Genomic DNA, 15,871 nt, shown 5'->3' with positions numbered 1-15,871 from the left:
AATTGAATTTTGACAGTCTTGCAGATGGGAGTTTCTCCGATGTAGAGACCGTCGTGTTGGAGTGGGAACCCCCTCTGGTTGAAGCTATTGACACTGATCGTTGTGTGAAAGTTCGTTTTGCCGACGAAATTCCGGTAGAGGTTTTGGAGGCACATCTTCGTCACCATGCTTCTGGGAGAAAGGGAATTTCCCCTGTTGTGCGTTATTGGTGTATGTGTAAATTCAGCGAACTTTGCCCTGGAGCTCCTTGCTTCAATTTTGATTTAGTCTAACTGATTGTTTTGGATATATATATGTATATATATATATATATATGTCGGAGATGAAAGGAAAGCCGAAGCCGTTCCTTGGAAATTTCGGGAACATCTTCTAGTAGTCTAGCCCGGATTTTATCATAGCTGTAATTGTTCGAGATTTGTGATATCAAGATTGGGTTCGAGGCGACAATTGGTCGCCGAACGTAGCCACGGTCACGGGATGGATGTTTTATCTAACGGAGGTCTGGAGTGGTTGTATGTGTTCTCCGAGAAATGTGGTTGTGGCGGCATGCGACCTCGAGAGCGGGCCTAGCCACGTGTGATGTTGCCTCGGAGGTGCCGATGCAATGGGACATACATTGTATTAGTAATCAAAACTCCAGGCAGAAACTGCCTAGCAACGGCGTTTGGAACTTTTTCGATGCTTCCAACGAGTGTGCCTAGCAACGGCGTTTGGAACCTTCTCGATGCTTCCAAACGGGTATAGAAAACAAAATGCAATCGTACAGGGAGAAAAATCTCCACGAGACTGGCATTCGTCTTATGACTGCTTTAGAGAGGGACACGTCGTGTTTCTGTGCTTAAGATCAGTCTACGCTTAGTAAGGAGTCATCCCGTTGATCGTGGATTCGTTTGAACTCAAATTATTGTTTATAACGATTATTAACTTATTGTTTGTAAACCATATTATTCATTGAACTTACTATCCGTTAAACGTATTATTCATTAGCTTTATTATCTGTTAGACTTACTAACCGTTCAACTTATTATCCACTAACTTTATTATTTGCTTAATTTATTATTCGTTCAATATATTTTTCGCTAACTTCATTATTTGTTAAGTTTATTATTCTCTAGACTTATTATTTGTTAATCTTTGTAATAGACTTATGTATACGTGAAAATATAATCTTAGTTGTGTTAAACAATGGATAACTCACGTGAAGAATTGCCACGCGCCCAAAATTCCAACCTCACCCCGACATCAGAAGTGGGATCAGTGCCGATTATGCCAATGCAAGAACGTGCGGCCATCGTGCGCGAGTTAAGTCAGACGCTGGCGCCGTAGTCAAGTGTGGAACCTAAGAACATCGTGCTACCACGTTTTAACCCCGCGATCGCGGGCGCCGATCCAGCCGCATGGTGCACGACTGTGGACCTGCTTATGAAGGGTAATCCTCTGCAAGACAGTGCACTAGTTTCTGTTTTAAATAGTGCTCTAGAGGGTCGTGCAGCGCATTGGCTCACGCAGGTAGTGACCGGCGAAGGGCTTACCTGGCCAACGTTTAGAAAACTTTTCGTTACACGTTTTGGTAGCAAAGATACGGCAACCTCGACGCTAATGAAGACGCTCAGGGAACCACCACAAGAGGACGAAAACATGGCTGCGTACGCCATCCGTCTCCGTTCCCTGCTGGAGACGAAGTGGCAAAATGCCACTACGGCTGAAGTAATCAACGCTACCGTTCTTTGTCACCTGAGCTCACGGGATCAGCGCATCGAAGAGATAGCAGCTATGAAAGATATCAAGACCAAGGACCAATTTTTAGACGAAATGAGAGCTACTGCTTTCGCGAAGAGGCCCGTATTTTCGACGAGCGACACCTCCACGGGCCCTGAAACCAAAAGACACAAGCCGTCGGCCCACCACGTGAAGTGCCTCTACTGTGGTAAACACGGACACAGAATAGCGGAGTGCCGCAGTAGGATACAGAAAGAGCAGCGAGGAAATACACAACGCCCGGAAGGAAGACGACCGGCAACATCGCCCCAGGTGGTTTGCTTCAAGTGTAAGGCGGAGGGCCATATCGCACCTGATTGTCCGCTACTGCAGCACAGAAAACCCGGCTCCAAGAACGAACGACGAGTCGACTCCTGCATGGTGGAGTCTCCAGCTGGTAGTTTAAGTCATCTGGGTGAGTCGTACCCATTTTGTTTCGATTCCGGAGCCGAATGCTCGTTGATTAAAAAATCTATATCTTCGAAATTTTCTGGCAAAACAAACGACTGATGTAGTAGTAATGCGAGGTATAGGAAATACTTGTGTTAACAGTACATTTCAGATCTTGTCCACTGTATGTATTAACGGTTTTACACTGGAGATGACTTTTCATGTCCTTGCCGATAGCTACTTAAAATACGATATCATGATTGGTCGTGAAATTTTGAGCCAAGGTTTTGACGTGAATATTACACGAAATAGCGTCGATATTTGCAAGACAAAAATGGTTAACGCCTGTAGCATAGTCGCGGAAGATGCGGTCAACATTAACGAGATCAACACTGATGTAGTTGGTAACGACAAAGATCGATTGATCTCTGTTCTCGAAAAATTCAAAGAGTCATTTATTACGGGTTTCCCGCGGACGCGTGTGAGTACGGGCCAGTTAGAAATTCGGTTGATTGACCCTAATGTCACCGTACAGAGAAGTCCTTACAGACTTAGCGGGGAAGAGCGGAGAATAGTGCGCGAACGGATAAGTGAACTGATTAGGGCAAAAATTGTAAAACCTAGTAATTCGCCGTTCGCGAGCCCCATGTTACTCGTGAAGAAGAAGGACGGATCGGACAGATTGCGCGTAGATTTCCGGGCGCTAAATAAAAACACGGTCGCGGATCGGTATCCCTTACCCCTTATTGCTGATCAAATCGTGAGATTGCAGAGTGCGAGATACTTCATTAGCTTGGACATGGCCAGTGGATTCCATCAGATCCCTATTCACCCTAACTCCACTGAATATACAGCGTTCGTCACCCCCGACGGTCAGTACGAATATGTAACGATGCCGTTTGGGTTGAAAAATGCACCAGCCGTTTTCCAGAGAGCCATTTTCAAAGCCTTAGGCGACCTTGCTTATTCATATGTCGTAGTTTACTTGGATGACGTCTTAATTATCGCTGACTCGGTAGATCAAGCCCTAGAACGATTGAACATCGTATTAGATACCCTTATAAAAGCCGAACTACATCCCATACCTAAGACCAGCATACCTTGGCACACGGTTCACATGGACATCACGGGAAAACTAAGTGGTAAAAGCGACTCGAAGGAATATGTCGTTGTGCTGGTCGACGCCTTCACCAAGTTCGTATATTTGCACCATACCCGTAAGATAGACTCCCTAAATACCATTAAAGCGCTTAAGTCCGCTATATTTTTATTCGGTAACCCCTGCCGGGTAATAGCGGACCAGGAGAGATGCTTTACGGGTAAAGATTTCCAAAGTTTCTGTCAAGATAGGCACATTAAACTCCACTTAATAGCAACCGGTGCTAGTAGGGCCAATGGACAAGTAGAGCGTACTATGAGCACCCTAAAAAATATGTTTTCGACGGTAGAAACGACCGGGCGAACGTGGCAAGACGCGATTGGCGAGATACAGTTAGCCTTGAATTGCACCACCAATCGTGTAACTAAATCAAGTCCTCTGGAGTTATTAATTGGCAAGGCAGCAAGGCCCTACGGTTTAACGTTGTCTGATAGTGTCGAGGAAAAGGAAGTAGACATCTCCAGTGTAAGACAACAGGCGATACGGAACATGGAGACTTGCGCTAGCTATGATAAAGACAGGTTCGACAAAACGAAAGCCAAGATAGTTAGGTTTAACCTTGGTGACTTTGTGTTACGAAAAAATGAGGAAAGGAACCAAACGAAGTTGGACCCGAAATTCAGGGGTCCATTCGTGATAGCAGAGATTTTGGAAGGGGACCGATATACATTAAAGACCTTAGACGGTAAACGGACATACAAGGACAGACATGACAAACTAAGAAAAATGCCAAATAGTTGCGTTCCTGATGAGTTGGACGTCTGCGACGATGACAGCGATGGTGATAATAACCATGCGAGTACACGGACCTCAGAGGATCATTAATACCACGTCGTGGTCGTACACCCAGTGTGGTGCTCTGCGCGTTCGTAATGCGTCCACTGTGACCCTCTGCGCCTTAGTAATACACCCAGTGTGGTGCTGTGCGCGTTCGTAATACGTCCAGTGAGATGCTCTGCGCGTTCGTAATACGTCCACTGTGACCCTCTGCGCCTTAGTAATACACCCAGTGTGGTGCTGTGCGCGTTCGTAATACGTCCAGTGAGATGCTCTGCGCGTTCGTAATACGTCCACTGTGACCCTCTGCGCCTTAGTAATACACCCAGTGTGGTGCTGTGCGCGTTCGTAATACGTCCAGTGAGATGCTCTGCGCGTTCGTAATACGTCCACTGTGACCCTCTGCGCCTTAGTAATACACCCAGTGTGGTGCTGTGCGCGTTCTTAATACGTCCACTGTGACTCTCTGCGCGTTCGTAATACGTCCACTGTGACTCTCTGCGCGTTCGTAATACGTCCACTGTGACCCTCTGCGCTTTAGTAATACACCCAGTGTTGTGCTCTGAGCGTTCGTAAGACGTCCAGTGAGATGTTCTGCGCTTTTGTAATATGTCCAGTGAGATGTTCTGCGCTTTCGTAATACGCCCAATGTGGTAACACGATCCAACAATCTGAGATTCACCCGTGTGCGGAATCGAAAATGATCTGTCGTGTCGTTGCGGTCTGACTGGTGACTCACAGAATGCAACTAGCACTTCGAAATACAAACTATGACACTACCAATTTGAGTTCTCTTTCATTTCTTTGTTTGTTAAACCTTCGAACGGAATCTTGCTGTCAAACTGGACCCTTGACTTATTTGGAACATTTAACTGAATGGTAGATAATATTAGTTACAACGAGTCTAATGTTAAAAAAAAAACTCTGTATTTTAGCTACACACGAGGACGTGTGACAGTCAGAATGGCCGTGTCGGAGATGAAAGGAAAGCCGAAGCCGTTCCTTGGAAATTTTGGGAACATCTTCTAGTAGTCTAGCCCGGATTTTATCATAGCTGTAATTGTTCGAGATTTGTGATATCAAGTTTGGGTTCGAGGCGACAATTGGTCGCCGAACGTAGCCACGGTCACGGGATGGATGCTTTATCTAACGGAGGTCTGGAGTGGTTGTATGTGTTCTCCGAGAAATGTGGTTGTGGCGGCATGCGACCTCGAGAGCGGGCCTAGCCACGTGTGATGTTGCCTCGGAGGTGCCGATGCAATGGGACATATATTGTATTAGTAATCAAAACTCCAGGCAGAAACTGCCTAGCAACGGCGTTTGGAACTTTCTCGATGCTTCCAACGAGTGTGCCTAGCAACGGCGTTTGGAACCTTCTCGATGCTTCCAAACGGGTATAGAAAACAAAATGCAATCGTACAGGGAGAAAAATCTCCACGAGACTGGCATTCGTCTTATGACTGCTTTAGAGAGGGACACGTCGTGTTTCTGTGCTTAAGATCAGTCTACGCTTAGTAAGGAGTCATCCCGTTGATCGTGGATTCGTTTGAACTCAAATTATTGTTTATAACGATTATTAACTTATTGTTTGTAAACCATATTATTCATTGAACTTACTATCCGTTAAACGTTTTATTCATTAGCTTTATTATCTGTTAGACTTACTAACCGTTCAACTTATTATCCACTAACTTTATTATTTGCTTAATTTATTATTCGTTCAATATATTTTTCGCTAACTTCATTATTTGTTAAGTTTATTATTCTCTAGACTTATTATTTGTTAATCTTTGTAATAGACTTGTGTATACGTGAAAATATAATCTTAGTTGTGTTAAACAATGGATAGCTCACGTGAAGAATTGCCACGCGCCCAAAATTCCAATCTCACCCCGACATATATATATTTATACATTTTAGATGTAACGTTTGTTAAATATATTTGTTTAGTTTTATATTTTCTTTTTACTCGATTATATATATATATTTTTTATACTTTTTGTATTTGACAAAGTAATTTTCGCATAATAAAATTGTTAACAATGTGTTTTATGATTCGTCTGTCGCGGCTGATTTCCACCAATCCCCAGCATTCCTGTCCCGTGTCATTATTTATTGCTACCTCAGCACGACGTTCCATTTTGTATTAAATTTTTATTTTCGCTGTTCTTTCCTTTTCCTTTTCTTTTCTTTTCCCCATCGAAAGTATAATTTTATTACTATTATTTTTTGTAACACGTACGAATTAGTGCGCGCATGTTTCAAAATGGCCGCCCGTGAATGTCCCTAGCATACAGTGACTTCTATTGATCTCGGATCTATTTATCGATTATGTGTAAATCTTGTTTCGGTGTTTTGACGTATAGTCGAAGTGAGAAATATAGTATTTCGTATTTATCCAATGCGTACAATCATTGCGTGTGTTCCGACGCGCGCGTGTAAATCTAACATGGCTGTTCGCAAATGTCATCAGCGAGGTTACAGTGGCGGGTCTTTAGTTTTATCGAACTGATTTTCCTGTCTGTCGCTCGTTTTCCCTTATTCTACCGCAATTAGACTATATATTTATTATTATTATTATTGTTAAAATGACAGTAGTATTGTTCATTTAGATTATTAATAGCTTAGTTAAAAATCTAGATTATATATATATATATATATATATATATATATATATATATATATATACACATGCATGTTTCGTAGTATAGTTTTCATATGTAATTCCTTACTAGAATGATCACGAGTTTTGATTATGTATTTTATGTTTACCAGATTGTTAATTTGATTTAATAGTATAGAATACGCACACATATACATATTTCCATCAATGTGATTTTTATATAAGTTCTTTAATAGTGTAGTATTGTGTATTTTAGGTTATGTATTCATTAGACTGTTAACCATTTGATATCATATATACATATATATTTGTAATTTGTTACATAGTATTAAAAGTTTTATTTCTAATATTTACTAAATTGTTATGTGTTTGGCATATATGTTTATATTTATATGTAACTCTCCAAGTTGTTGCTGCGTTGATAAAAATATATTTATATACACATTTATTCCTGGTGTTTCAATTATTTTCCTTTTGTAGTTATTCTTATTTCCTGGTTTACTCGTTTGGTTCGCGACTCGTTTAATTCATTAATTAATATTTATTTTCTGATTTAAATTCTTTCTTTTGTATTGTACATATTCCGTCTTCGTTACGGCACGTGCGGAGCGCGGGACGTGACACGGTCAATCGTCGCTGTTGTTGATCGTCGTTATGTATCAACTGTTGTTAACTGTTAATTGTTATTCATTGTTATCAAGCGTAATAAACGTTACGGGTTGAACATACTTGAGTGCACTTCAGTATCTATTACACCATACTCCTCATATCCATTAGAAATAGAAGGGGATACATCAAGTATTGTTCGCCTTTTATCTTCCTCTTTTTTCTTTTCATTTTTTTCGCAGTCTCCTATCAGAATTCTATAACCCACACAAATCCACAAGAAAATCATTATTTCCCACCAAACGCGGCCGTAATACCTAACTGCAATGTTTCATTGTAGGGAATATAGAATATATAATTTGAGAAATATGTGTATACGCGCGTGTTGTACATTGTTTGACATTCTCTATTGTGAATTGTCCTTCGAATGCTTTTGTATACTGTTTTATCAAATAAATTTAGATTGTCTTGTGTGCAACTATCCACACTATTCTATAAAATGTTTCAATATATATAAGTATAACAGCTGTTTCTTCCATATTTATGCAAAAAAATATTAGATGAGTTTTCAAATAACCGATAGTCTGCTGTGATGCCATCATTTTGTTTAACAAAATTTGAGATGATTAATGTTTCTATAAGTTAAAAAAATATTTAAAAAATGTTTATTTTAGGATTTACTACCTCAGCACGTTTTTTCACGATATTGCACATTAATATATTCTTTTTGCCTTATTGTACAGTTGCCCAGATCTAGGAACACGCAGGTCTTCGTTAAGACCTTAACAGGGAGAACTATTACTCTTAAAGTTGAAGCTTCTGACACAATAGAGAATGTTAAAGCAAAGAACTTTTAATACCTTATGCATTAGCTTTAAAGACAAATCATTCAGAAAGTGTTCAGAATAGTTTAATTTCACTCACCTTGACTTGCAATCTGATCGAACTGTTACCTACTTCTCCAAATATATATTTTATACAAAATAAACATAATGAGGAAATTAATTTGAATATAGAAGATGAAATAAAAGATAAACTATTATTTGTAAATGAAGATGAAGGCGTAGTAATGCTAACTTGTTCAAAAAGTAGAAAAAATGTAAGCGAACTACCTTTGCAGAGGTATGTTAGTTACTACTCTATATTATATACAAAATAATTATGATATTTTATTTTAACTGTATTGTTTGCAAAGATAAGACTGTATTCCATTCGGCTACAAGATTGAAATATTCAACACAAAGAAGATCTTGATACTACTCTTGAATATGTGCCTGAATGTAGTCCATTGCGCCAACAAAATAGTCCTCCAAATATGAATGATGAAAATGTATCTGGAGAAAATACACCAACACCACCACGTTACAGGACACCTCCAAGAGGAGCAATTTTAAATTCAGAAGAAGCAAAGATGTTTGTTTTACTAAAACATTACGGATTAGGTCAATACGTGCCTATATTTCTCGAACAAGAAGTAAATATATTATTAAATTATGTGTGTTATATATATGTAAACTCTCTAAGAGTTCAAATGCGGATAAACAAGGGGACTTTCTCTGTTTTACGGACAGCACGACTTCTTTTGTTTCACGGACAGAGCGGCTTTCCTTGTTTTACGGAGAGCCATTTTCAGAGACACGCATTTCCCAAACGGACGGACAGAGATCAACATCGGAGATAGACAAGATCACAGAAGAAAGAGTAATTATTTAAAACATCGAAGACTGACGGAGAAAGAACGGTAGCTCAGGTCGTTGAAAATCAATTTTCAGGAAGACATTGCACAGAAATTCGTATTTATTGTTTACTGTTATTAATTGGTTGTTGTTTATTTAATTATTACTGTTATTGATTGTTGTTAATTATTAATTGTTGTTTACCCTTGTATTTCATTTAAGTATTTTCACAATAAACTCGATTTTCAGAATCGATCCCTGAATTATCCTAGAATTGAACCTTATAAATCGATTTTCGCTACGCCATGCCGCTGAAAGTTAACTTACGTATCGTCATGAACGAGAACGCGAAAGGGGAGAAGCTAGAGAGCATAGAATCCATAAGAAGACGGAATTATTCCGTTCAGCAACAGTGAAGAAAGCCGCAAACAGTCTAACCAAGGTAGGCCAGTATAGAAATGTTAAACTCACAATGGATGACGAGACAGCAGCGCTTTATATCGATACAGACTTAAACTTCGTATTCCAAGACATGTTCCTAGACGAAGCAGAAATTACCCCCACAAGGAAAATAAAGACGGAAACCGAGAAGTCCAGTCTGGACATGGAAAGACTTCTAGAAACTCTCCAAAAACGAGATAAGCGTGAAAGAGAAGAAATAAACTTTAGTATAAAACAAATTGATGGAACTCAAGAAGCCACAGGCTGGATATCAGAGTATGAAGAAGAATGCAGAAAATATAAAATGAAAAGTGATGAGGAGAAAGTAAAAGGTTTAAAAATGTATTTAGAGAAAACAGCAGCAAGATGGTACCAAACGAATCTGCTGAAAGCTGAAGGACACAACTGGGAAGACTGGAAGGATGCAATTTCTCTAAACATTTAACAATAAATCTCCTTCAGTATTAAATGTTTTAGTCTTTGATCCCTTTCCTGCGGTAGCTATTTTTAAATAGAGAATATTATAAGCGATGCATAAACAGAGAAAGTATAAATAAAAGAAAAAGTAAGCTATGATTCTTATGATTTGAAATTTATATATATATATATATATATATATATATAATACAATTTCAAATATATATGTAATACAATTTCATTTTACTAACAATAAGGGGAATAAAACAAAGAACAATTAGTTAGATGCGGTAAATGTTAACTTTATTCAGATAAAATAAGATACATAATACAAAGTAATGTTTAATTAAGTAACACTTAAAATACAAAGAAAGCCAAAAAAATAGAGAAAAAATGTATTTGATTAGTTTAATATTATGTTTCTATTTGTACACTTAATTTAACGATACATGATACCATACATCTTAATGTGTGTATGTCATTGTTAAACAATTATAAAGTATATTTATATAAGAGATATGAATAAGCTAATTTTTACATGTGTATGCATTACGCCAAAAATGTACGGGTAACGGCCTTGACTTCTCTTCGGCAAATGATGCACGTTGTGAATGCTGGCGAACAGTACTGACAAGTAGCTAGATGTCCACAAGGTAGGAACGTAATAGTCGCTTGTCGTTCCGTGCAAACTTTACACGAACGAGCATCTTTCAATGCTCGATTTTCTTGCTCCAGAGCAGCTAAAATAGTAAACAGTATATTTAAATACAATATATAATAGAATTTATTATATGTATACGGATTTCAGACAAATTAACGAATCTGTGTTTTTATTTTTATTACTTACCTACTTTCTCAGCGAGAGCTATTTCATTAGTATCATTTTCACTATTGGATCTCTCAGGACTCTCATCTGTAATTTCAATTGGTGCCTGAAATAAATATAATGTACATAAGTATATATTCTAATTATTAATTATACATATGGTTCAGGCTTTAAGTTTTTGTACTTACTTCTGCAGAAGTTTCATATAACTCCTGGCCTGTTACATTATTGACATATTCCCAGCCCCGTACTGGTAAAAAATGACCACAGCTGGGAGACGAAATCATATGTCTCTCCCATGGATCCTCTTCCGATCTCCAATTTCCTATTGTAATTCCACAATGGTAACAGGTAGTGAAATCATTTATTCCGGTGTAGAAGAAGCCTGCATGGGCTAATTCTTCACTTGTCTGTGTCATATATGTAGGCCATGTTGCGAATGAATTTAATCTGGATTCGTATGTAGCGTATTCCAATATTGCTGCTTTCATAACATCTTTTAGTCCCAAACGGCTGAGATCATATGCCGTCGGGTTTCGTGAAAATCGATGGTCATTAAAATCAAATGACTCCTGATAATGTAAACCATAAGGACAAGATATATTTCTATTTCTTCGTCTTGTCCGTAGAACTTTAGCTGGATCTGCTCCCATTGGTACATTATTACAATGTTCATTGCGGATAAATCTGCACTCTGGAGAACGCATCTCATGAATTTGCATGGGAATATCACCCACAGACCACTGACTTGCCAGCAATTGACATTCAAAGCACCTTACGATATCCGCCTCGCCTGTATAGTAGAATCCTGCAGCTGCAAGACTGACAGGGTCAATGAAAGATACAGGCCAATTTCGAAAACTCGAACGTCTTACTGCTTCAAAACGAAAATCAGCATAATTTTCTTGAACGTCACGCGGCATTTCTATCGAGAATATCTGTGGCATTGTCGACGTCGACGGTATCGGTGATGTTAAATCAATCACCCTTGCTGAAGGTTCAGGGGATGGTATATCAACCATAATTTCTGGAAGTACCATGGATGTTGAAGGTACGGCTAACTCAACCGCCGATATTGAATGAACCGACGGATTTGAATCATCTGACAATGTCGAAGGAACAGCCAGTAATTCTTCATCTTCTGAAGATTCTGTATTATGTTCCATCAAATATCGGAAGTTGATTGTAGGAATCATTGCATCCATTTTAATTGTAATTTATTGCGCCTTTAAACCTATTTAAAAGAAAAAGACATTGAAATTGAATCTACTAATTGTAGATGACATAAGAAATATTATTCGTGTACAATTGATCAAACAGAAATGTATTACAGACAAAACTTACGAATATCAGATGTTCTCGTTCCGCTTCAACAGCTCTCCAATTCTTCAAATGGAATCTTGACAAATATTTAATATCTTATTCTTGTATATTTTATATTTTTAAATTTACTAAAACTGCTCAATCGTACGAACGAGCCACACAAACTCTTCGGACATCAGTGTAATACTGAACCTTGCTGCTAGTATGTACCGAGAAGCTACTACCTGTTTTCTACAAATCTTATCCCTACCCACAGTACCCGGTAGCAATATAACCCTTCAATGCACTATAAGGCACACCCACTGCGCAGAATGGGCAAGTTGTCGCCCAATCAAATTTCATCGATGCTCCGGCCCTTACTGTACTGTGTAAAGTAAACGATGCTCGCTAGGTACAGCGTTAAAATACATCTCTTATTTACTCACAATCGAAAATGATGCCGCTTTTGAAGGAGTTCTTATTTGCTCCGTTTTTACTTGGCAATATTAACACGTTGTTTAAAATATCAGTAAAAACTGCAACGGAGCCTAGAGAGCCAAAGAGAACGACAAAAATTAACAATTTATTATTAACAGATATAATAAAAGGGGGAATGATAATAGATGCTTGCTATTAGCTCCTAATAGAGTTTTCGTAATATCTCTAGTTCGACATCGTCTTCCTACAATTCTTACCGGAATCTCCATATCGTTCTGCTTCAGATTTGCAATATTCGACAAATCCTAATCGGTACATTATTTCGTTTCAGGGGCCCAGAGTCCTAATCCGGCACCTGTTTCCTGGTGGGTATAATATTTAGTAGAAGGATAATTGCTGTCGTAAACAGTATAGTCTGAATACTCAGATTAGTCTTTGGTAATCATTACTTTATGACACCCTACACCTTTTGGCGTATACCCTGCCTCGGTATTAATCATCGCAGATTATAATTAAATTATTTTTACAAATGGGACGTTTTCAGCAGTTTTTCAATATGTGAAACATCTGACTCGGGGTTTCTGCAGAAAAATTCAACCGTTTGCATCATATTCTAAATTTATTTTGAGATAAAGTTCCCTCGCGATGCGAATAGTAAAACGCTGTAGCATTATGTTATTTTACATTATACATATTATATCATATTATATATATCATATATATATATTATATATTATTATATCATATATATATTAATACTTTTATTAAAAGTATTAAAAGTGTTAATTGCGTATGCACGAGATGATAGTAAAAACGAAGAATAAACATATTCGGGCAAAACGCAATATACTAAGCTTGAAAAGCAGTAATATCTTGAAGAATTACGAGGGAAACGTTCTCGTCTGACAACTGCAAAAAAGTATCGACGAAGTAAATTGACGATATGTCTATGTTTTGTTAATAACAATACTGAAATTGCTAAAGTGAGTCCATCATTCTCATAATTGTATTTTCTGGCAGCTGTTTATATTCGTGTACAATGTAACGGCGTATATACGGTATCCGTTTACTCTCATATCGCTTGTTTTTCTAATTTTTCTTTATTTTTCTCCAGCATCCTGCATTCGTCTTATTGAGATAAATGTCATGTTGGTATGATCACTAGTTCCTACATCCAGCGTTGGTGCAAGTGCTTGACATCCTCTTCTGTTTTTCCCCGTCCGTCACGTCCTCTTTATCTGAGTATCCCGTGTGTTGTAAATGGCTGTACAAGGTGGTGAAATACACAGCATATAAAACTAATCTGTATGAATCAATTGAATATCAAAACCCAAACCAATGAAATAACAGCTATAAAGAGCATCTGAAAGACGATAGCATCGAAGAAAGCAACTTGCGATTAAAAGAGTCGTATGTCGAAAAATGCATTGGTTTATTATAAATTAATATAAAAATATTACCCTGAACATTTTTCAATGATTTTCTACGCAATAATAGAATAATTCTATATAATAATTTTCTCCGTTTTCGTTTGTAACATTTACATTCTTTTTCATTTCTACAGTTCAAAAATCTCGCTTTTCATTCCATTCGGAATTTTTTCCCGAAAGACGAAATAAATATTTTCTCCCACGTACTTAACAAAGGAGGGTTAGAGGTGTTCGTAAACGTTTGCAACATTTCTCAAATTTTTTAACAGCTTTCCTGGGAAACATATTACATAACAGTTAACTAATTTTAACAAATATGCATTATGTACTTGTATGTGCAAATGAAATAATGTACATGCACTTAATTTAAAGAAATGGTCAAAAGTGTTGAGGTTATTCGATGTGTAATCAGAGAAAACTAGTGGATAAATTGAAAGGCAGAAAATATATTTAAATATAAGTGTAATTATAAATAAGAATAAAATTTGAGCTGGTCCAGATTCGCACGCTAGCTGTGTTACAAAATAACTGAAAACCCAAAAGCCAACGTCGCCTGTCTACTGTTTATGGTCTGACTTCGTCGCAGTCTTTTGTCTACGCGCTGTCGATGGCTTCAGTGCTTGAGAAACTAAAAAGACCAGATGTAGAGTTTTCTTATAAGTGGTGACCGCTTCAACACCCTCCCTAAAACTCTACATCTCCACAAACAATTATCTCAAATTTACAAATTATCTCTTAATATTTTTCTAACTCTTGTCGTAAATATCTGAAAATCAATTTGTCGATGCCTCCACAAGTACATTTGCCAGACGCCTTTCTCCTTTTCATTCAAATTAATTTATTACAAAAAGAATTCTGGAAGACTAAACAGATCGTGTAGAGTTTTTCCTTTTTTTTTTTTTTTTTTTTTTTTAGAAGTGATAACCACTTCGACACCCTCCCTAAAAACTCTACATGCCTACAAACAATTACCTCTTAATATCCTTTTTATTTTTCAAACCTAACTTTTGTCTTAAATATTCAAATCTTGGTTTTGGCAACGCCTTTGTACATATATCTGCCAGTTGCTCTTCGCTTGTTACATACGTTACATCAATTTCGCCTCTATTGTATAAATCTCGCAAGAAATGATATCTTACGTCAATATGCTTACTTCTTTGATGGAATTCTGGATTCTTAATTAATTTGACGGCACTAGTATTTTCTACATAGCATATACTTAAGGATCTCTATTTTACATTCAAGAAATATTTTCTTTAGCCACATAATTTCTTTCGCTCTTGAGGCTGCACTGACATACTCAGCTTCGGTCGTAGATAGAGCAGTAGAGATACATTGTTGTCGCTTACATTGCCATGTGATGGCCGCATTCGCATACTTACATACAACGCCTGATGTCGACTTTCTTGTTTCTTTGTTGCCTGCATAGTCAGCATCGCTAAAGGTTTCGAGACTGCCTGCTTTTGTATATAAGAGTCCCATGTCCGCGGTCCCTTTTATGTTGCGCAAAATTCGTTTGACTAATTTCCACTGATACTGGTTTGGATTCTCTAAATGTCTCGCCGCTATATTTATTGCAAAACTAATATCTGGCCTACTTACGGTTTGTAAAAACATTAAGTTCCCTACGGCTTCTCTGTATGGTGCGTTACAATCATTATTGCCACTATAAACACTGTTTGCCTCATTCATATTAAATTTTTCTAATATTTTTTCGATATATCTACTCTGATGAATGAATATTGAACCATCTTTTAATCTTTTAATTTCAAGTCCAAGAAAACTCTTGACTTCTTTGGAACTCGTAATTTTGATTTCTTTATTTAAATCATCGAAAAATTTATCAATTAGAGATTCGTCTGAAGCTGCTACCAGTCCATCGTCTACGTATATGGTCATCAACATTAATTTGTTGTCTTCGCTATAAATATAAAAACAAGGATCTGCGTTACTCTGATAAAATTTTAAGTTTGAAATATATTTTGTGAAACGTTCCGTTCAACTTCTTGGAGACTGCTTTAAGCCATA

The 15,871-nt window shown here is 37.7% G+C and overlaps 1 long non-coding RNA gene across 1 annotated transcript in view; it reads left to right on the top strand.

The window, feature by feature from the left end:
• The first annotated feature begins 2,040 nt into the window (after positions 1 to 2,040).
• The window catches only part of LOC138189209 (uncharacterized), a 305,032-nt gene continuing 291,201 nt past the window's right edge, over positions 2,041 to 15,871 (top strand). Inside the window, exon 1 of the long non-coding RNA XR_011175968.1 lies at positions 2,041 to 2,173. This is a non-coding gene — a long non-coding RNA (uncharacterized LOC138189209). The remainder of the gene's footprint in view (positions 2,174 to 15,871) is intronic.

This window comes from Bombus flavifrons, unplaced genomic scaffold (assembly GCF_040668555.2).
Source record: "Bombus flavifrons isolate JBK064 unplaced genomic scaffold, iyBomFlav1_principal scaffold0019, whole genome shotgun sequence".
Taxonomy (NCBI): domain Eukaryota; kingdom Metazoa; phylum Arthropoda; class Insecta; order Hymenoptera; family Apidae; genus Bombus; species Bombus flavifrons.
Note: the sequence above shows the minus strand (reverse complement) of the source record. Positions and strands in the feature narration are given on the sequence as shown.